The sequence below is a fragment of the Lissotriton vulgaris genome, chromosome 8 (genome assembly GCF_964263255.1).
Source record: "Lissotriton vulgaris chromosome 8, aLisVul1.2, whole genome shotgun sequence".
In the NCBI taxonomy this organism is placed as follows: domain Eukaryota; kingdom Metazoa; phylum Chordata; class Amphibia; order Caudata; family Salamandridae; genus Lissotriton; species Lissotriton vulgaris.
This window is the reverse complement of record NC_141696.1, coordinates 1,006,795,989-1,006,818,597: the sequence shown is the minus strand read 5'-3', so window position 1 is coordinate 1,006,818,597 and position 22,609 is coordinate 1,006,795,989. Positions and strand designations below refer to the sequence as shown.

The following is a 22,609-nucleotide window of genomic DNA, read 5'->3' as shown; positions in this document are numbered from 1 at the left end:
ACTGTATAATTACTTGTTATTTATGCTGCCTTCTTAAGAAGTTGAGGCAACCAGAAAAAAAATATATCAATATACTAATATCATGTTGACCATAATTATGAGAACCTATGTAAAACTGATCTGCTTTTAATGTTTGAAAGTTAATATGGGATGGTCATATAGCTTTAATACAGCTTGGTAAACACACGTGAAAACAATGGCAAACAATGAGACTATGAAAGAGCTTCTCATTTTTATCCGCCTATTCTGGCATTGCAATCAGTTTCTTGATTCCAGTTGCGGAAAAGAAAACAATGAAAATATTTACTTCAAATACAAGACATAAGGGATCCTTTGTGAACATTTGGCTTTCTCTTAAGTCACTCTTTTGTTCCTTTATCACTGGAATCGAAAGATTGATTTCTCTGTGCCTTTCACTGGGACTGCATGTTCTGCAATACTTGCAAATATTAACCAGGCATTATGCTGCTGTATGCTGCACAGTAATAGACTTCCCTTTGAATTTCATGTTTGGTTGTCAATCATGCTCATCAAACATCAATATTGACAGCTTTGGGAAGGGAACATTATTTTATGTGTACTTTATATTACTGTTGAGCCTAAGGTAAATCGACAGATGTAGATTTTATACAAGTAAATTTACTCTTACAATCCTGAGTAACATTACTACTTTTGGCTATTCAATATTTGCAGCTGTAAAGTTACGCATGGGTGTCGACGTACATGTCCCCATTCACTACAAAAAGAGTCATAAATAGTGTCTATTATAACCATAAAGTTACTACTTGTGGTAACTTTACAGCCGTATTTGACATTCTGCTTTCTTGGCAGAGACCTCCACAACCGGGGTAGAGATCAGAGATTCAATGGAAAAACTACACCAAGGCACAGAAACTGCTGGTGCAGATAGTCTATTGGTTCACGGGTTCTGGGGAATGCAGGGAAGGGAGTCAAGGGCAATAGAATGATGGTTCTTGGGGAACATCAGTCATCATATCATAGCGCACCACAGAGCACCATAGGGGTAAAGCAACAACAGCCATGCATGCTACGCCCACAACACAGAAGGCACATGAAGGGATCCTGACATAGTCAAAAACTGTAAATTCACATACAGTGTGTGTATGGTGTTGGTAGATGTCAACTTGAAGTAGTTTGATGAGATCAATGGAAACAAATCTCTTGTATTTGCAACCAGCAAAGGGTGGTAAAAGTATTGATTTGCTACCTTTGTTTTCCAGGATGAGTACCAGTGTTTTGTAGGATGGGACAAGTTCTTTCTTGCCCACAACCAGTTCTCAGACTAGATCCCCAAACTTCGGAATCCAGCCAGGAGTTGCTGGTTGCACCTTCTCTTCTCCAGTGACAGAACGCTTTTCTTGGTCGATAGAATGGTCATCTCGTTAGTCTTTAAGTTCCTGTATGTTAGAAACGGGGGTCTCTAGTTGGCAATGGTTTGAACCTTTGTCCAAATAGGGACCCTTCCTTCTAGACAGGATAAGGGGGATAACCTTCTAAAATAACCCCTGTTCACCCCCTGGGTAGCTTGGCACGAGCAGTCAGGCTTATCTCAGAGGCAATGTGTAAGCATTTGCAAATAACACACAGTAATACAGTGAAAACACTACAAAAGGACACCACACCAGTTTTAGAAAAAGTAACCAATACTTATCTGAGCAAAACAAGACCATAACGATAAATGTCCAACATACAAGGATCAGAATCTGTACTCTGCAAGAATAACTGTAAAAACGTTGTTCCTTGAAGGCGGTAGCTCCGTCCGGTGCTACAGCGGTGCTGAAAGCAACCAAATCCACCAAGGTCGGTCGTCCGCATCTGTGCTGACCACTGTCAGAAGACTTGTAAACAGTACCTTTTTGTTGTGGCCGTCCATGGTGATGGGATACAATGGCAACGGTTGTCAAGGCTGCGGTGTAAAGTGGAGCGCGGTGCCCACAAGTCGCTGTGCAAGCAGCAGGTTGCTGGAGGCGGCGGTGGCCATCGTCCGTAAGACCAGGATTTCAGTGTGAAGTGTATTGGTGCCCTCTGCGGTGCTTACAGTCACAGTGCAAGCTTCGGTGGTCATTGTGAATCAGAGGTCAATGGGGATGGCTTCTGTAGGCTGAGGTTGCAGTGTGGGACAGGTCGGTGCTGCGTGTAGCTTATGAGCGGGGCCCACAGACCATGGTGCAGACCATGGCGGCGATGTCAGCTGGCATAGGTGTCGTCGGTGAGGCCAGATCGGCAGAGTGAAGTGAGGCGGTACGGAGTGCAGTGCCCAAAGGTCACGGTGCAAGCAGCAGCTCGGTGGCAGCAGCGGGGTTCGTCGCCAGCGATAGAGCAAGGACTCGTATTAAAGAGACTTGCTTGGACGCAATCCTCTCATATAATCTCGTAATGAAGCATTAATGTATTTTGATACTAATATGCACCACATTTCATATACTTTTAGATTAGATGAAGCTTGCCTATGTGTTTGACTAACAAGTAACCCAAGTGTGATTAAAGATGGCTGTTAACACTGGAAACTGTATTGCGCATGCGTCACCTGCATCTACGCAGAATAAAGTCTTTACGCTTGGACGGAAATTTCCGCTTCTGCGCAAAAGTATCTAAAATGGCCGCTTGGTAACTCACGCGCTAAGCATCTGCTTTGCTAAAACTAAACCAAGTTGTATTCTAAATGCTAATGCATGAAGAGCCTTTATAAGAAAACAGGATTAGAGTAGAGATAGGTGGTATATAGTGAAATCATTTTATTTTGAAATTAATACCTTTTATTTTGACCTCTCTATTAGTTCTAAGTATGGGTGAAATTTGCGAATTTGCGGTCCGCAAATTCGTGCGAAATGGCAAAAAAATCTGCGAGTTCGCAAATTTTCCCGCAAGCTCGCGGATTTTTGTGCCATTTGCACAAATATGTGACCACATGTGCCTGTAACTTTGCCAGCGCATCAAAAGGTGCCGAGGTCCCTTGAGTGAGCTGGCCATTATAGTGGGGATGGACGGGAAGACGTTTCATACCGCTAGTGTGTGGTGGATGGGGCCAAACGGGCGGGGCTTCTATGCGAGTTCACATGCATCTTGTTTATAATGGGTCAGAGACTGAGCAGAGCAGCAGATGAGGAGAAAGCAGCCTCCTGGTCACAGGAGCTACACGGGGATGGCGCTCGGGAAACTCATGGATGCAAAAATACGTTTGGCACAGGACCCCAGAATCCTTCAGATGTCCAAGATAGCTCTGCTGCGTGTGTTGGTACAAAGCCGTTCTGATCCTGCTCAGTGGGTTCAGATGCATGCAGCTGCTGCTGCTGGAAAATGTCCCATCTCATACTAAACTGCCCCATACTGGCATATGCTGGCGCTGGGCAGTAGGGTGCAGTGGCATGCGAGTGTTCCACACCTGGTACATGTGCATACAGGTGCCAGGGGGGACACGTGTTTATTGGTACTGTGTAGCAAGTTATGACTTTACATTTTGACTGCACCAGACGGTGGTACCACCTACACGGATCAGGAACATCCAGGCACCAGACTTCATGGTGCAAGAGCATGATGGTGCTGTGCGGTACGGGATATATACGTACTGGGGGCAGGGGGCACTTAGCACAATGTGTACTCACACCCAGAGGGCTCCCAGGCAATTGAGCATGAATGATTTTCACACTGGGGCAGTTCCGCAGCATGGGGGCTCACACCCACTGGGCCCCGGGGCAGTTCAGTAGTGCGTGGGCTCACAACCCCTGGGCAGCTCAGCAGCACGGGGGCTCACACCCACAGGGCTCCCAGGCAGTTTAGCAGTGCCACCCTCTGGTTCATCACTGCCACCCTCTGGTTCATCACTGCCACCCTCTGGTTCACCACTGCCACCCTTTGGTTCGTCACTGCCACCCTCTGGTTCACCACTGCCGCCATCTGGTTCACCACTGTCACCCTCTGGTTCATCACTGTAACCCTCCGGTTCATCATTGCCACCCTCTGGTTCATCACAGCACCCTCTGGTTCACCACTGCCACCCTCTGGTTCATCACTGTCACCCTCTGGTTCGCCACTGCCACCCTCTGGATCATCACTATCACCCTCTGGTTCATCACTGCCACCCTATGATTCACCACTGCCACCATCTGGTTCACCACTGTCACCCTCTGGTTCATCACTGTAACCCTCTGGTTCATCATTGCCACCCTCTGGTTCATCACAGCACCCTCTGGTTCACCACTGCCACCCTCTGGTTCACAACTGACACCCTCTGGTTCACCACTGCCACCCTCTGGTTTATCACTGCCACCCTCTGGTTCACCACTGCCACCCTCAGGTTCATCACTGTCACCCTCTGTTTCATCACTGCCACCCTCTGGTTCATCACTGCAACCCTCTGGTTTATTACAGCACCCTCTAGTTCACCACTGTCACCCTCTGGTTCATCACAGCACCCTCTGGTTCACAACAGCACCCTCTGGTTCACCACTGTAGATTATGGGGAGAAAGCACCCCTGCCCAGCCTCAAACGGGGGCTGGTTAATGTGTTACTGAATTTGAGCTTCAAGTCCGGCACCTGCTTCCTTATCTGTAAGTGCTTCCGGTTGTGGTTTAATTTTTGTGACAGCCTGGAGCATTGTGCCATACTTGTAACTATTCTCTGACCCTGCTTCGAGGGTCAGAGCAGGGTCAGAGAATAGTTGCAAGTAGGCAACTACTCTGGCGGCGCCGCTCAGGAAGCACTTACTGGGTTACAGCAGGTGCCCAAGTTGAAGTTAATTTCTTTGTAACCATTTTGTAAATGGTTACAAAGAAATTAGCTTCAACTTGGCACCTGCTGTAACCCTGTAAGTGCTTCATGAACTTCAGTTTTTGAAAATCCGTCCAGCACGCGATTTCGCGGATTTTTCTGCAATTTTGCGAGATTCGCGGACCGTGAAATTGCAGAAAATCAGCAAATTCCGTGAACGGAATTGATTTTTTTACGCCCATGCTTAATTAGTTTATATTTGGGTCACTGAGCAAAGCTCAAATCTGACACCCACGTGGTTCTTCACGTATGGGCAAAGATGACAACTCAGAAACAGTGAGGTCAAGTCTTGAAACTCGTCCAAGGACATTCTCCGTACATGTCCTGGGAACCAGCTGAACATCCTGAAGATACAATGGACAACTGTGAAATGTATACATTCTTGTTGATAACGTTTGCAAATATGGGTCGGAAATAAATCTTGGGAGAACAAATTAATGGGCGGGAACCTAAAACAATGAACTAAAGAAAATGATTAGAACTTAGCATGGTGTGATGATCTTCCCCTCAGCTTGTCCAATCAGAAATAGAAGTTTCATAAAGTTGAAACATTTAGGGGTGGTTCATGCCATTAGAAAAGTATAATTGGGGTAGTTAGTAAGATTAGTTGTTGCATTGGCAGCAAGAAAATGCTGAGAGACCGAGATGCTGTCCAAATGCTGATCGAATACCTGAAGAAGCAGACTTACAATTTTAAAGCCAAATAATTAGAAGACGATCACGGATGACTCGAGTAGGTGATAGAATTAGAAGAAGATTGCGGAAGAATCGAGGAGGTAATAGACTTAGAAGAAGATCGCAGAAGAATCGAGGAGGAAGTTAGTGTCAAAGATGGGTGAGACGCAGACTTCGAATCCAGAAGAGGTCATCTATCCTGTACTGAAACTTGTCCTAAAATCCTTGTCACCTGAAATTTCAAAGGTACCCATTACCTTTTGGCCAGAGGGGTCTGATTTTTCACACCATCCTAGGTAAATATATCTTTGTGTATTGTGTCAATGTACCTTTCTCTCTCTATACTGTCTTTCCTGAGGTACTTGTTGTTGTGAAACCTTATTCTAAATTGGGTAAACCAATCTTACTTCCTCAGAAAGATGGAGATGGAGTAAACACTGTAATTTGTTTTGCTCATATGATTAATTAGATAAACATTTCAACTTTCCAGAGTTTGTGGTTATTTTAATAAGATAATAAGGTAAATGAACCTTTGTCATATCATCAATTACTACTCAACTAAAATAGATCCATTGATTAAAGAGAGGGCTTTGCATCAGTAAGAAATGATAGGTAAATTACTTACTTTGAGCCCTTATAAAATCTGACCTCCAGCGGTGTTAACTAGCCCATATGAGTGAGTGTGTTTATGGGCCCAGATGAATATATAGTGATACATGTTCGCAGGTTGGTAGCCTGCTGGATCACTGGTGAGACCAGGGTTGTGGTTCGAAGTGTGGCGGTGCCCTCTGTGGTGCCTTCAGATAACAGAACTGCCAGCGGTCTTGTTTGCGGCATCCAGTTGCAGGTTCCCTCTGTGGCAACTGAGACACGCGGTCCCAGAGGTGGTACCCACAGGAAAGTGAAGTCTTTGCTGTCCCTGAGAATTTGTGAACAGGAGGCAAGCTCAATCTCAAGCCCTTGGAGATACCCATCAATAAGTGAAGAAAGTTTGGTCCAGCCCTTTCATGGCACAAGGCAGAAGCAGCCACTGCAGGTCCAACCAGCCAAGCAAAAAAACAGCAAAGGCAGTACTCTTCCTGGCAGCTTTTAAGCTCTTCTCCTTGGCAGGTTCCTTGATCCCAGTGAGTTCCCTGAAGTCTTTTACCTTCCTGAGACTTCCAACGGGTGGCAGGCTCTACTTAAAGCCCTTGGAGAAAACTTTAATAGCAGGAGGTGAAACTACAATCTAGTCCTTTCCCTGCTCTAGACAGAAGCAGCAAGCAGCAGACCAACACAGCAGAACACGCAGAAAATTGGCAGTTCCTCCTGACAGCTTTTGCAGCTCTTCTTCCTGGCAGATTCCTTAGTTTAGTAGTAATCTAAAGTTCTGGGGTCTGGGCCCCAATATCTCTACCATATTTTCCTTTGTTCTCTAGCGGCAACATTCTCTGAGCTCAGTCCAAACCAGTTCTGTCCTCTCTGGCCCAGCTTCCCAGCAGGAGGTGGAGACAGCATTGTGCAAGGGAGACAGGGCCTATTCAAGTTCAAAGGAAAGCTCCTCCCACCACTCTAAATGCAGACCAGGGTCTTACAGAGAATGCACTCCCCCAGCCCTTGTCACTCCTAAGCCAGACAGTCAATCCACAACCCAGCAGAGGCACACTGGATGGCTAAGCAAGAAAATACCCATTTTCTTAAAACGATGTTTTCAAACCACTTCATAAAAATAATCTTTGCTAAAATTTGTATTTTTACATTCTGAGTTCAGGCATACTAAACTCAATTTCTCTATCTCTTTCCCATGGGAAGTTATACTTTTAAGGTATTACAAAGTACTTCCCATTCTATTGTATGGGACAGATAACCTTTCAATCATTAAAAACTAAGTACACTGTATTTGACTATCAGGACATGTCACACACACAAGTACATGTCCTACCTTTCACATACACTGCACCCTGACCACGGGGTACCTTGGGACTACCTTAGGGATGACTCACATGTAATAAAAGGGAAGGTTTGGGCCTTGCAAGTGGGTATACTTGCAAGGTCGACATGGCAGTAGAGACTGTGCTCAGACACTGCAGTGGCAGGTCTGAGAACCCTTTGAAAGGCTGCTTGTGTGGGTGGCACAATAAGTGCTACAGGCCCACCAGCAACATTTGAACTACAGGCCCTAGGCACACACAGCCAACATAATCTACACGGAGAGCATATGCACTTTAGCACTAAATAGAAGTGGTAAAGTGCAAAGAGTTGTAAACCAATAATAACAGGAGGCCAAACAGAAAACGTCTGGGGGTAAACCGGCTGACAAAAGCAAAGTCTAACACAATCCCATTCTGGCCTGGGTCAACTAACCAATCCCTTGATGGATTTCCCGGCTCGGGGGATGGAACATTGACATGGCCCACAACAATGGGGGCACATTCTTGTTCTATGCCTTGCTGAATCCAATTGGATCCTTCAGTCCATACTCTCAGGACCCACTAAGCTAACCCTTGAGGAGTCCCTTCTCCTCACCTGTGGACCCCATCTGTGCAGCACCTAACCTTAGCTTGCTCACAGGTATGTCCCAGCAGGCAGATGGTTGACTGGCCAACACAGTGATGTGGCCATTCAACTCCCGGGGTGTGACTCCGGCCCCCCAACCCAGGGGCAACTCTGTGCACCAGCACAGCAAGCCGCAGTGGCCACTGACAGTTGTCAGTGACAAGAACCAGGCGCCATGCCTCTCAGGGCTCTCTAACCTCTGTGGTGTTAGAGTGTGGGGGGAGTTAAGCCTCAGGTTCCTGACACCCTTTGTCCGCTCTCCCTCCTGTCAGACCAGGTATGGCATTCTGACACTGAAACACCAGCCCAGGGTCTGTACCCTAAGGATGGACAGGAGACTGGGGTTGGCTTTCCCCGTCTTGTCCTCCCCGCTGGGGTACTGAAACCTCCACAGTAGAGATGGAGAGGTGCCCTCAGACTCCAGAACCGTAGGGTACCTGTGGCAAGTGTCCTGCACAGTTATCTCACCAGTTCAGTGGTGCAATCCTGCAACTGGTTACTTAGCTCAGGGTCTGTACTTTGAAGATGACCAAAAAACTGGGGTGGGCTCTCCCGAACCCATCCTTCCCTCCTGCGCTCCAGTACCCTCCACTGTAGAGATGTACCCCCAGGCTCTAGAATTGTCAGGACGACTGGGACAACCATCCTGCACAATCTTCCGACCAGTTCAGGGGTGCTATCCTGCAACTGGTTTGCCAGCCTAGGGTTTTTACCCTGAGGCTGAACAAGGGACTGGGATGGGCTCTCCCACATCCTGTTCTCCTCCGTGGGGATCTGCTCCCTCCCACCTGGAGCAGTACCCCCAGAATCCAAACCGGATAGGGCACTGTTAGCAGTCGCCCCTTCCACCAGGTCAGGGTGGACAATCTGGATCTCACCCTCCAACCTAGGGTCTAGGCTATACCTATGCCTGGCAAGCAAGGAATTCTGTAGGAATACACCCACCCCCCCCCCCAAGGGAAACACACTCCTCTTGAGTTGTGCTAGAGTCTGCCTGGCAGAGGTCTTCCACCTCCTGTCCATTTGACAGTGCGTGAAGACCCCCCAGGCCAGAAGTGGCCTCACCAGGGTCAGTCCTGGGGTGCTGTGACATCAGAGATGGCAACCCCTGACCCACCGGTCCTTTTACTGGGGACTCTCTCTCACCCTTTGCTCTGGACTCATGCACCCCCTACAGAAGTGGTCCTGCCAGACACCAGAACTGGTTGAATACCCTCCCCCAGCTCCCCTGACTCATTTGGATATCCCTCAGGGGATGGACTCTCAGTATAGACTAGGTCCCCTTCCTGGGGTTCCCTCATGGATCAAACCAGGCCCTGGGATTGGGTCTCAGGTACCTTTGGACTCACCCCACTTCTGCTCCCTTTACTCAGAGACAGGACATGGGACCCCTCACCTATCCCGCTATACTGGGACCAATCTGGGTCACTACCAACCTCCCCTACCACACCTGCTTGGGGAAAACCTGAGCCATCTCCTTCAGCATCACTCCCAAAAGCTTCTTCAGAACCCACCAAAAGATTTGCCTCCATTGCAAGTTCCCTGGCGTTAGAGAACTTACACTCCACCAGGTGTTGGCATAACTCTGGAAAACAGGGACTGAACATCTGCTCTCCAGCATCCAAATTGCACAACCCCTCACATGTCAACCAAACTACCCTTCACCCAACCATCAGTGCCTGAGAAAAGTACCCCACATCACCCTTGCAAGACTGGTTAAACAGTGTCTGAGTTTTGCTGTTGCTCAAACCATAGGCTTCTGGGTGGTCTTATGTTAGACCTGGTACCATTTGCGTGAGCCTCCCTTCCATTATTCACTGATTGCCTCCTCTGTTTTTTATATGTTTTGCTGGTTTAGATGCATTGGGCACTGTGCCACTGCTATTCAGTGCCACAGTGCAAGTGCTCCCTATGTTGAATTGACGTATTGATTAGTGACTCCATGGTTGGCTTATTTGATTTACTTGTCAGACCTTAGTAGAGTGCACCATCTGTGCCCTGGGCCTGTAAATCAAATACTTTTGTTGGGCTTGCAGCACTGATTGTGCCACCCACAGAAGTAGCTTGTAAAGTGTGTCTCAGGCCTGCCACTGCAGAGCCTGTGTGCAGTCAAGTACTGCCATGTTGACTTGGTAAGTGCACCAACTTACCAGTCCCTAAACCTGCCCTTTTCTACATATCAGACACCCCTAAGGTAAGCCCAAGGACAGTGTGCATCGTATGTAAAAGGTAGGACGTGCCCTGACGTGTGTGGAATGTCCTAATAGTGAATTACAGCCATTTTCGTTTTTTTCACTATTGCAAGGCTACTTGTCCTCATAGGCCAGAATGGGCAGTTTGATTATAAGATTTTATAATCCTAACTGACCCAGCGAACCTGGTAGAAATTCGAATTTAGTATGCCAGAACTCAGGATGATAAAATACATATTTTGGTAAAGTTGGTTTTTAACATTCTGTGTTTGAAAATACCACTTTTAGAAAGTAGGTATTTTCTTACCTAACCATCCAGTCTGCCTCTGCTAGCTTGTGTATTGCATATCTGGTTTGTGAGTGACAGGAGCTGAAAAGGCTCCAGGAGACAGGGTGTGTCAGCACAGGGCTGAATAGACCTATCTGCATGTAGAGTGGTGGGAGGAGTAGCACCTGGGCCTGAATAGGGCTGTGCATGCTTTCCACAATACTGGCTCCTCCTCCTGTGGTGTGTCTGAGGACCATAGCACACCCTGACAATGGAAGAAGGTGTGCACTGGCAGAATGCACCCAGAACTGTTTTGAACTAGGTACAAAACCCTCTGCCTTCAGAGGACAAAGGATTTTGCAGTATGAATGTTGGGGCCCAGACCCCAGGACTTTAAATCACTTCTAGAACAACAAAACAAACCTTTGCCAAGGAGAAGAACCAAGGAAGCAGCAGGAGATTTGACTGCCCTTTTGCCAGTGTGCTGTTTGCTGGGTTGGCCTGCAGTGGTGTCTTCATTGCCAAGGAAAGGAGAAGGAACTTTTAAGTTTAAAGTATTTTATTGAAAGAGTACACAGATAAGAAAGACATTCAGGCAATGACATTTGTGCTGTAACCCCGGGAGCCCACCTTCAAGATAATGCTACTCGTCCCGCAAATGCAGTAGAGGCTGCGTGAGCTCCGTGTCCATCCACATCACATTAAATAACACCCTGAGGTAGAAATGAAGTCTCTGTTCCATTTCCTCTTGTATAGAAACAGTCCCCCCCCAATACTCCCCCACCCCCCCTTGCCCCCCTACCTCCCTCCCAGTACCCCCATCCAGTGTCTTGTCTCGCTAAACCTTCTGAGCTCAGCCCACACCCCTATCCCCTAGCCCTATCCGGCCTGCGGTTATTAAGCGGTGAAGTCCAGAGGTGGTGTCAGTCTCAAGAGCCTCAGGTACCTCGGACATGTTAGTTCCCTGAACTCGGTGGCTAGTATTGCATGAAAGGGCTGCCACAACTCCTCGAATTGATCTACTTCCCCGGCCATCATCAGTGATAATTTCTCCATGCCCAGGACATGCCATAATCTATATAGCCACCCCGTGACAGATAGAACAGTGGTGGTCCGCCACTGTGATAGAATGTTCTGAACGGCGGAACCTAATGATATGGCAATTTGTCTACCCCTGCGCGCTTTAAGTGGATACATCAGCCCATTAGGCAGGCCCAACAGGATGTATGCTGGGAAGCGGGGCAACTCTATCTCAAAGTGGGTGTCGATCTCATCTAGCCCCTCCTTCCAGTAAAGGCTCAACAACGGGAACTCCCACAGGACATGTGTCAGTGTACCAGGTTGCCCACACTCCCGCCAACAGGTATTATCAATATGCCTATCCATCTCATGCAACCGCTCCGGAGTGTAATACCAGTATGTAGACACTTTAGTGAAGGTTTCAGTTAGTCCTATATGGTATGCAGAGTGTCGTGCGCGGTATGAAATTTGGTCCCACTCTTTATGGCTCAATGTTCTCCCCAGCTCCCTGTTCCAGCGTTCCCCACCTGGGTTATGAAAGTGTGTGGGGGGAGGCTGTAACATTTTATAAAGATCTGTGATTTGCTTAGTATCCGAGGCTCGCGTCACTAACCATTTCTCGTACGGCAATAATTTCCTGTCTGCCAACTGACGCACCTGTGGCTGCAAGGCCCAGTGTCGCACCTAGAGCAAACAGCAGAATACAAAGTTCCCCAGGGAAAGTGTTACAGAGTGGAGAAAAGAGTTAGTATCACAAGTAATGTGACTAAAAGGGTTCCCTTGTCGGAACTTAGAGAGCCTCACACACCCAGCGTATTAGGTGTGAAACACACCCTGACTGGAGGGTGTCCAGTGTCATCATCGACTCACTGCCCCTCGACAGACCGGCGCTGCAATGTCTGACGGAGTACCCAAAGGCACTCTTTTGGCGGGGTTCTTTTGTTCCTTGCCGATGGTGGGTGTGAGTGAGGATGGAAGAAAGTGTAGTCGGTGCAAACGTGAGTGAAAGTTAAAAAGGGTGATCAATCCACACTGACTTTTATTAACGTGGCTGATTCCCTGGTTAAAAGGGGTGAGAGGGGAGCTAGAGACCGTATAGGTATACAGAAAACTAACTCAACCCCCTGGTGTGGTCAACATGTTTCTCGCCAACCGGCAATTCGTCAGGACCTCAACAAAGTACTACACAAAAACACATATGAATTGGAAGCTCATTCACTATGAAGAAGGTAGATACAACCTCTCTGGGTCGGAGGTAAAGAGGGCCACGGGGTCCTGCTCTATTTAGGCGACCTAGAGGTAGGGGAAAAATAGGTTAAAAAAGAACAAGTCAAGTCAAATCTCACTTAAGTGACTTTTTACTCAGAAGATATAACGTGACTTCAGTGAATAATCTCCACACTGTGAGGGGTGAGGGAGGGTGTGTGTGAAGGGAAACCAATCGTACGGACATTGGGTGGAAATTCCCTTCAAAATCGGTCTATTAATGGCATGATTAATGTCTCACATTGGAGGTTTCCCAGAGTGCTTTTCAAACACTAAACTGAGAGCACATCAAAACATTAAATGTGCCTATGCTAATGAATGAACGCTATATAAGCTCTTGCTTTTTCACTTCGCTTTGGTTGTCTCAAAACAGGAATTTATTTGTAACCATATATCACTAAATGTGTGTTAACCTCTGTTTCCTCAGGATCAGTATGTAGTATAAAAAGGCCCCCTCCAGATCTATCCAAACCCAGTTTGCTATTAAAGCCGTGGGCTAAAGACGGATCAGATGAGGGCTGCAGGAACAAACGGGAAGGAAAGGAAGGGGACAGCGGGGAGGGAGAGCTGCAAGACAAAGAACAATAATATTGGAAACTGTTCTTATTCAAGGATACACAATCCAGTGCGTACATCTACTCTTTCCCTACCTGGATAACTGAAAAAGGCTGCGATACTCAGAAGATACTTCTCGTCTTCTGAGAACAGGCCCTGTCTGAATAACTGGAACCTCCCTTCTGAAATACACAATTGGATCAAGGTATGATATTTCATGCAAGAGAGCTATCGTATGACAGATGGAAGGAATAAACTGGAGCTCCACCTACCCTAAACTCCTTTCGTTCAGGTTTTAAGTGGGGGTCTATGAAACACGCCTTCACAACAGCCATAAAGCAAAATAGTGATGGATATGGGTTACGTCACCCTAATAAGGAAAGGTTAAGCAAGTACCTTTGTTGTTTGGAGACACTCTAAGCAGCCTCCAGAAGATGAAGAAGTGGAACCCTTGGTTAACTCCACCAAGACCTCTCCTCCAGAAGTAAATTGACAAATTAATCCTCTGCAATAGCCGGTGAAAAAAGGCTCGCCAACAGAGGATTAAATAGAATAGGCAAAAACCCTTTCCGCATTAGCCGATGCAAGAAGGCTATCCAACGGAGTAGGGTTACGGTAATATGGAAACACAACAACTCCGTTTCCGCATGAGCCGATGCAAGAAGGCTCGCCAACGGAAACGGGGAGAACTAGTGGCTCGCTGACCGTGAGATTCCTGTCCTCCGCATGAGCCGAGGAGAAGGCTCGCCAACGGAGGTGCAGGGAAATCAGCGCATAAGGGAAACCCAGAACCGCCTTCCGCATGAGCCGATGAGAAGGCTCGCCAATGGAAAGCCAGGAAGAACGCGCATACGGAAAACAAGGTCTCTGGCTCCAACGAACAACGGGAGTTTCTCCAACTCCTCCTGGAAGAAACAACCAAACGAACGGATCCACACGATAATCACGAGACAGAATCAGGTCACTAACCAGCCGGGTCAAGAGTCAAAATATCCGACACCGGAAACAGGAAGTTCCATCCTTTTATTCCCTCCTCCATGCCGCTAAGCATTCTGGACCCTGTAGTTGTACATTCCTAGCGTCTTTTAGGTGAGGCGCGAGTCGGACCATAACAATGTGTTAATATTTTTGTCTTGTGTATTTACGTATTTCATGAATTGTTGTTTTTCAAAATAGTTTACATTTGTATAATCATTGTGTTGATTGTGTGGGTATATCTTTTTCTTGTTCTTGAATTTTTTTTTTCAAAAAAACATAAAAGAATATGAGTAGTGGGTATAAATAAAAGTACCTATACATGTGTCATTGAGTTACACTTGTACTCTCTTTTTGAATTAATTCAAGTCCATGAGGTGTGGGCAGTCTCTATTTTTCTGCATTATATTATGGTCCAGCCCCCCTCAGTCCTGCCTCAGACCTGACTCCTTCTGTTTGCCAAAACTTTCAAGAGGACACCCATTCCTAGGAAAAAAGCAAGCATGTTCTTACCCTAAGGGAAGCGATTAGGGCCTCGCAGCATACTCCTGTGAGGCCAGTGCTGTTAGGTTAGATAAACCTGTAGGGTATGTAAGGGAGGTATAGATTGGCATATAGTCCAACAGGGTAGGGTTGAGGAAGTGTGTGGTTGTGGAGGCTGGTTGGAAAAGTGACCTCCATGGTGAAAACACTTGATAGCGTTAAATACAAATGCCAAAATAAATTCAAAAGCATGGAGGAGGGATGCCCACTCTATCAACCCCAGGGTTGTCTGGAGTATGAATCTAAGATAACACAGCATACTCCAGTATCCAGCGTATTGCTGAAATCGGCGCTATGATGAAGGACTTCAACGCGCTGATCCCAGCCTGCCAAGTGAACATAGAAGTGAGTAGGGGTCAGTTCAACTCATGCCTAGCGCTTTGCTGTCACTCGCGCTGTGTTAATAGAGTGACCCGCGCCGAATTTAGCCTTCAAAAGATAGAGTTAACCCGGAGGCATGGGGGAAGAAGAGGAACCAACGAAGAGGGGAGGAGGAAACACCCCAGGGTACTGCCCGTACTCCGTTCGATTCTTAGCCGTGCTGCGTGGGAGCGGAAAGCGGTAATGGTAGGGTTGGGCATAATATACACTTCTGCCAGTGCCCACTGACTTGCCGGACAGAGTGAGGTGGTATTAGAACTGTGGAGACTCGCAGCGATTCTAGTGAGATAGCTGGGAGCAGTTCCGGGTGCTATCCGTGGAACTGGGCTTTAGGCAAAAGCACGAGCCTCGAGGATTTGAGGAGGAGCTTACCTTTAGTCAGGCGCTGGATTGGCGGGACACCTACCCCTCACGCTCACGGCACCTGGTCAGGGTGCAGAGCAGCTGGTGAGGAATCCCTCTGGTGACCGCCTATATGTAGGTGGTTTTCCCTAGGCGCCGGGGCAGCATCGAAAGTGGCGCGCCTGTTGCGCGTCATGCGCATGCGCAGAACCAATGCGGTAGCTTAGACCTGTATCTGAATTCAGATGACACGGTGTGGCGGCCATCTTGGAGGAAGCGCTAATGCCAAGGGTGGGGTCTGCTGGGATAGCGACAGACCAGGTAACGGGGGAATGCATATGAGGCGGAGAAATTTAAAATTAGGATATAGGCAGGGCGGTGTGCCATCGTGCGATTTGGAGCCCTCGTCAGTGTCATGGGAGGCCCCTCTATTTGGCCGGATTGTATGGCTCTTCTGGGAGATCGCAGGAGTCGATCAGATGTTTGTGGGGCCCCGAGGTAAGGACATCATATTACTGATGGATCAACGGAAATGTAGTTTAATGATCCTCTGTTGGGGGAAATAGTTATATCAGACTAAGAATAAGGGGCTGGAATGGGTGGTTAGGTAACCTAAAGCGCTGGCCAGAGGATGTTAGCTTGAGGTGTTAACCCCGGGAATGTCATCGGAAAGCCCTATGATTTATACGATGCCAAAGGAATGTAATCGTGAAGCCATATGACATGCCAAGAGCCCTTTTTAATGGGAAGACTTATGCCTGTGTGTTTTATATTATCTAGGTAGGGGGCGGGGGGGCTGGCTTGGGGATATTATCTTGAGACGGTAGCCCAGGGAATAGCATCATTGAGCCTTATTATATCAAGCTGGAGACGGTGAATCCATCTCTGTTCAAGCCTGAACAGTGCTTGTTTGGTCATGGCTGGTTGGGACTCAAGTACTAACCATTGAATGCTGTCAGCAGAGTGATTGTGTAGTTGGTAGTTTTCATACAATCTCGTGTGGGTCTTGGAGCATCGTATGTTGCTTTTGTGCTCCGTTATTCTGAGCTTCACCTGTCTCATGGTCATCCCTACGTAAAATTTGTCGCAGGGACAAATAAGAAGGTAAATACATTTAGAGCTGTGGCAATTTGTGTGTCTGTTAAGTTTCCATGTGGAAGAATCAGTAAGCTTGATTTCTTTGCATTGTTTGGACTGAGGACAGACCGCACAGCCCCCACATGGGTAGTGTCCAACAACAGGTGGGAGGTCCCACAGTGTCCGTTGTCCAGCACCAGGTTGTTTTTTAGGACGTGTATGTATCAGGGAGTCTTTTAGGTTAGCCGTGCGTTTAAAAGCGAACCTAGGCTTAGGTAAATCAGTGCCCCCTGAGTTGAGAATGTCCCAGTGCTTGTTCACTGTTTTTTTAATGAAGTTAGAGTTTCTGGTGAAACTTGTGACGCACGTTATTAGGTCATCACGTTCTTTTTGATGTACTTCAAGAAGGGCCTCCCTATGGTTGTTAAGGGCTATCTTACTAGAGTCACGTATCAATTTGGTGGGGTACCCTCTATCATGTAGTTTGTGTTGTAGGGTGTTGGCTTCTTGTCTGTAGTCATCCCTAGAGGAGCAATTTCTACGGACCCTCAAGAATTGGCCAAAGGGAAGATTTTCGCGTAGTGCTCTGGGGTGATGACTGTTGAACAGAAGAAGGCTGTTTCTGTCCGTCTCCTTACGGAACAAGGTGGTGCTCAGACCGGCTGGTCCCAGCCGTATCGTGAGGTCAAGAAAGGGAAGGGCTGTCTCTGACATGGAGCCTGTAAATTTCAAATAGGGGTTCTGTTGGTTGATCCAGGTGCAGAACCGGGTGCAGCTATCGCGGTCACCCTTCCATTGTATCAGAATATCATCGATGTAACGACGCCATAGTGTTAGATGTTGTCTGAAGGGGTTGCAGTCGGGATAGATAAACTGGTTCTCAAAGGCCGCCATATAAATACAGGCAATGCTAGGAGCGAAGGTAGAACCCATTGAGGTACCCCTGATTTGATGGTATATCTGTGATCCGTATTGGAAGAAGTTTTCCGTTAGGGCAATACTCGCACAGGCCATGATGAATGATATTGGGGTAGGTGAGGACCATTCCTGCTGCATAAGAGCAGACTCTACGGCTTCTAGTGTGGCTGCTTGGGGAATGTTAGTGTATAAGGCTTCCATATCAAGCGTTAGGAGTAGGTCCACTTCCTTTCTATCTTCGATGGACTCTATGAGACGCAGGACATCTCTCGTGTCCTGCAGGAAGGAAGGTATTTTCCTTACAATGGGTTGGAGGAATACGTCACAGAACTTGGACAGTGGCTCCAATAATGAGCCGATTCCCGAGACGATGGGTCTCCCTGGGACTGGGCTAGTACCTTTATGAATTTTGGGCAGAGTATAGAAATTGGGGACCACTGGGTCCGTCGTCAGAAGGAACTCTGCCTCATGTTTCGAAATCCAGCCGTTAGCCTCGCCTTCAATGATAAGACTGGAAATGTCTGTGATTAGCCTGTTGGTTGGATCAGCTGGAAGGGGTCTATAGTGGGTGGTGTTGGCAAGTTGGCGCTTACACTCTGTGTCATAATCGGTGGCGTCTTGTATGACAGTTGCTCCCCCTTTATCAGCTTGTTTAATGACGATGGAAGCGTCATTACCCAGGGATAAGACTGCCTGTATTTCAGCTCTGCTCAGGTTATTGAAACTGCTGGTATTTGGTTTAGTCTCCAAGGACTTTAGTACAGCCCGCTCAAATGTCAGCACCTCTGGAGGGACCATCCCATCCGTGGGGGTAAAAGTGGAGGGATTGCGTAGCCCTGTATCAGTCTTTTCAGTGGCTGGCTGATCTTGGAAGTAAGCCCTAAGGCGTACTTTACGAAAAAGCTGTTTTATCTCGCACATTTCTGTGAAGTTGTCCGGGGTGGGAGTAGGAACAAAACCTAAACCCTTTTCAAGGGTAGCCATTTCAATGGGGGTGAGTACTCTATTGGAGAGGTTGACTACTAGGCTCTTCTCCCCCTCGCTGCACTCCTGGTTTCCATCGGGGCGGATGTCGATGGCTGATCTTGCCAATGTACCCCTCTTGTGCCGCTCCGCTTGCGCCCTTTTCCTCTGCCCCAACCTCTGTCGTGAAAAGGGGGGTTCTGGGGGTAGAATTGAGGTGGTCCCTGCGGGTAGAAGGGGTATTGCCAAGGGGCAGCATTTGGGGGGGGGGGTCCATGAAACATGGGTCCTTGATGGTAACCTCGGTTCCAATTTGGGCGACGTTGGTAACGGTTGTTGTTAGGGGTAGTGCTTGCACTGGAGTCACTGCTTGAAGACCCCCTGCGACTGTCAGCGCCAGAGTTCTCATCAGAGGAGTACCCGGTTTTCTTATTAGTATACCCTTCCTTGAGGTAAGGATAGACTTTCTCCTTGTCAAACCTTGCTACGTCTTTTTCAAGTTTAGTCAGTTTCTGTTTGAAACCAGTAGCCAGTAGCGCATCCTATCTGTCTCAGCCAAACCATACTCCTCCTTGAGAGTCCGGAAAGGGAGAACTCCATCCGGCCCGTACACATGGAAGAGGGTCCTACAACCGGCAGCACGCCAGTGTGCAAAAGCACCTTGGGTAATCCCCGGCGTAAAGTCCGGGTTGTCTGCAATAGGTGTGAATGGAGAGGGGAACGTGGTCAGCTCGTGTGCATGGTTAGTAGCATCCCACACCCTCAGCGGAACCCGCGTTACAAAAGACGCGTAGAGATTCGGGGGGCGATGAGACCTACGCCGAAAGGGCACCTCTTGTAAGGGGCGGCCCGCCACTGCAGATCCTGGAACAACCAGTGCTTGTCCGACTCCCATCGGCTCCATTCGACCAGGTATCTCAGCTGCGCCGCTTGAAAATATTTGCGCAAATCTGGGACCTCCAGTCCCCCCGATTCCGGTGCCAACGTGGAGAGAACCCTCCTCATCCTAGGCTTGCGGCCTTGCCAAATAAAACGGGACAGCACCGACTGTGTCTGCTGGAGCCTGCCTTTAGGCGACTGCAACGGTAGGGCCCGGAATAGATATAAGATCTGTGGGAGGACCGTCATTTTAACCGCTGCCACTCTCCCGAGCCACGATATCAAGCCCTTACTCCATTTCCCCAGTTCCTCCTTAATCTTTCCAGTCAAAGCCGTATAATTGGCTGTCACCATGTCCTGCAATGCATGTGCCAACAGGATACCCAAGTACTGGACCTGGTGGGCCGACCAGTGCATCGGGAAGAGGCCCTGCAACTCCCGTCGTGTTGCAGGGGTCAGGGAGATGTCCAGTGCCGTTGATTTCCCCATATTCATTTTGAATCCAGCCACCTGTGAAAAAGCTTCCAATTCGTCAATGCACGCAGGCAGAGCACGCCTCGGCTCCTCTAAGGTCAGAAACACGTCGTCCGCATAGAGGCTAACCGTGTGAATATATCCCACCATCCTCACTCCAATCGCGTCCGAGTTCTGCCGTATTCTCTGGGCGAAGGGCTCCATGTACATAGCGAAAAGTAGTGGGGACAGTGGGCAGCCCTGTCTGGTGCCCCGCTCAATGCAAAACCTTTGAGAGCTACAGCCATTCACCCGCACCACCGCCATCGGGAACAGATAGCAATTAAAAACCAGGGTGCGGAATTTTTCACCTATGCCCATCTTCACCATAACCCGTTCCAAATAAGGCCAGTGCACCCGGTCGAACGCCTTTTCAGCATCAACCGATAGGAGCATTCTTTCTCCGGGAATCCGGGAAGCCTTCTCCAGAATATGTACCACCCTCTTGGTGTTATCCACCGTCTGTCTCCCGGGAACAAAGCCCGCCTGGTCCGACTCCACCAGACCTGGTAGATGGAGTGCTAGGCGTGCCGCCAGAATTCCCGTATAAAGTTTTAAATCCACGTTCAAAAGAGAGATCGGGCAGTACGAGCTGCATTGGGTTCGGTCCTTCCCTGGTTTAGGTATGACGAATACTGTGGCCTGCAGGAGATCCGGCGGGATCGCCCCTGGCTCGGAGAAGGAATTAAACAATTTAGTCAGTATAGGGGCCAACGTGGCGCTGAATGTCCTGTAGAAGAGCGCTGTGTAGCCGTCCGGGCCAGGGGCCTTGCCATGTTTAAGCCTGGAGATGGCAGCAATCACTTCCTCAACCCGTATATCCCTTTCGAGATATTCCGCCTGAGATGTTTCTAGGGACGGAAGGGTGACTGAATCCAGGTAGTCCTCCGACTCCTGTGCCATCAGGCTCTCCCCAGTGTATAATTCCGCATAAAATTGACAGAAGGCCTCGGCTATCTGAACATCCTCCGCGACCAGCCCGTCATTCCCCCCCGCAATCTCCTTCACCCAATGGCGTTCGTGGGCCACCCTGAGTTTGTTCGCCAGAAGGCGGCCACACCTGTCTCCCACCGTGTAATAAGCGTGTTTCAGTCGTAGTGCTGCATATTCCGCCCTATCCATGTCCAGGGATGACAGGAGCTTCCTCGCTGCCTTTAGCTGTTTCCAAATCCTGGGAGCCCCTGTACGGCGGTGCACCTCTTTCAGTTCCCTGACTTTTTGCGTGAGCTCGTCCCGTTTCTGTCTCCGTTCCCTGTTCTCCACCGAGGAGACCGCGATGTATTCCCCTCTGACCACCGCATTAAGTGCGACCCACTGCGTCGCCACCGAGGTGTCTGCGTTGTCATTATGCGTTTGGAAGTCCCTAATCGCCGCCGTAACCCTTTGCACTACTGGTTTCTTATGTAAAAGAGCGTCTCTGAGGCGCCAGACCCCACGGGGGGCCCGATCCGCCGGCAGAGAGAAACTCCCCGAGACCGGCGCGTGATCACATAGAGAGATGACCCCCACCTCCGATGTCGTAGCTAGATCACAGACTGGGCCGGTAACTATGAGGTGATCCAGCCTGGCGTATGTTTTGTGTGCATGAGAGTAGAAGGAGTAGTCTCGATCCGTGGGGTGCAAGTGGCGCAGGAGATCGTGAAGATCCAAGTCCATCAGTTGGGATTTAACTACTTGTGACATTTCCCCTGTCTGTGGGGAACGCTGGGCCAACCTATCCACAGCCGAGTCAACCACCACATTCAGATCTCCTCTTGCTTCGATGACTCTGCCACGAGGTGCTCCTCCCGAACCCCCGGATTCTGGGAATGTCCTCTGTGGCCCGAGAACCACTATCAGCCCTCGGCCTCACAGCAAGCAAGTGCAGGGACCCTCCCGTGACCTGTGCAATCCAAGTCCTAGCACCTAGCTCTTCCTTCGGCGACCGCTGCTATTGTCCACGGCAAGCCGACCATCCGCGGCGCGGTTCTCAAGGGCACCGCGCACCACCGAAATCCGCCAGTTTCGTCACTACTCCCAAAAGCAGCTATGGCGGCTCTTCGCACCTCTGCAGGTTGTTGCTCCACTTCCGGTGATGGCGCAGCCTCCGGGTGTCTCACCTTTCGTCCCCAGGCTAAGTCGCTCATTAGCCGACACCTCCGGTGCAGTCTTTGGAGGGTCCCGGTTCCAATCCTCATCGCTGCGGCCCTTATTCCGCCTACGCTTCCAGTGACACCACCCTTCCGGCCTGCAGGGCCTCCAGTCAACTAGGCCGCGGCCTCGATTTGCGATGGGACCGACCACCAGGGGCGGGTCATTCGTGAGGGCAGCAGGCACTTCCCAGGGCCTCCCAGCACCGTCGCGGCACCCAGGTGTGCCCCCTACTTCCTTCCACTGTACCGGCGTTGACTTCTGCGAGTTTCGGATACAGAGCTCTGCTCGACCCCAGCTAGGCCGCCATCCGTCTACGCCGCCATCCGTCTACGCTTCCGGTCTTGGCGTCGCTCCGTGCCGCAGTCCGGACTACGGGCCCCCGGCCACTTTAGAGCCGCACTTCGGGTCTAGCACAGCCTGACCGGTTCCCGCACCGTTCCCAATCGGTGTTATGCCGATGGGGGGGAGAACAAGCTATTCAGAAGGCTCAGGGCCCGGATCCGGTCGGGAGCTCCGGGCGAAAGCGTCTCCTCACTCCGCCATCTTGGCCACGCACCTGGAGAAGGAACTTTTAAGGAACTTTCA

The 22,609-nt window shown here is 49.1% G+C and overlaps 1 pseudogene; it reads right to left on the bottom strand.

The window, feature by feature from the left end:
• LOC147698240 (uncharacterized) overlaps positions 1 to 20,062 on the bottom strand; it is a 52,587-nt pseudogene extending 32,525 nt beyond the window's left edge.
• Positions 20,063 to 22,609: the final 2,547 nt, after the last annotated feature.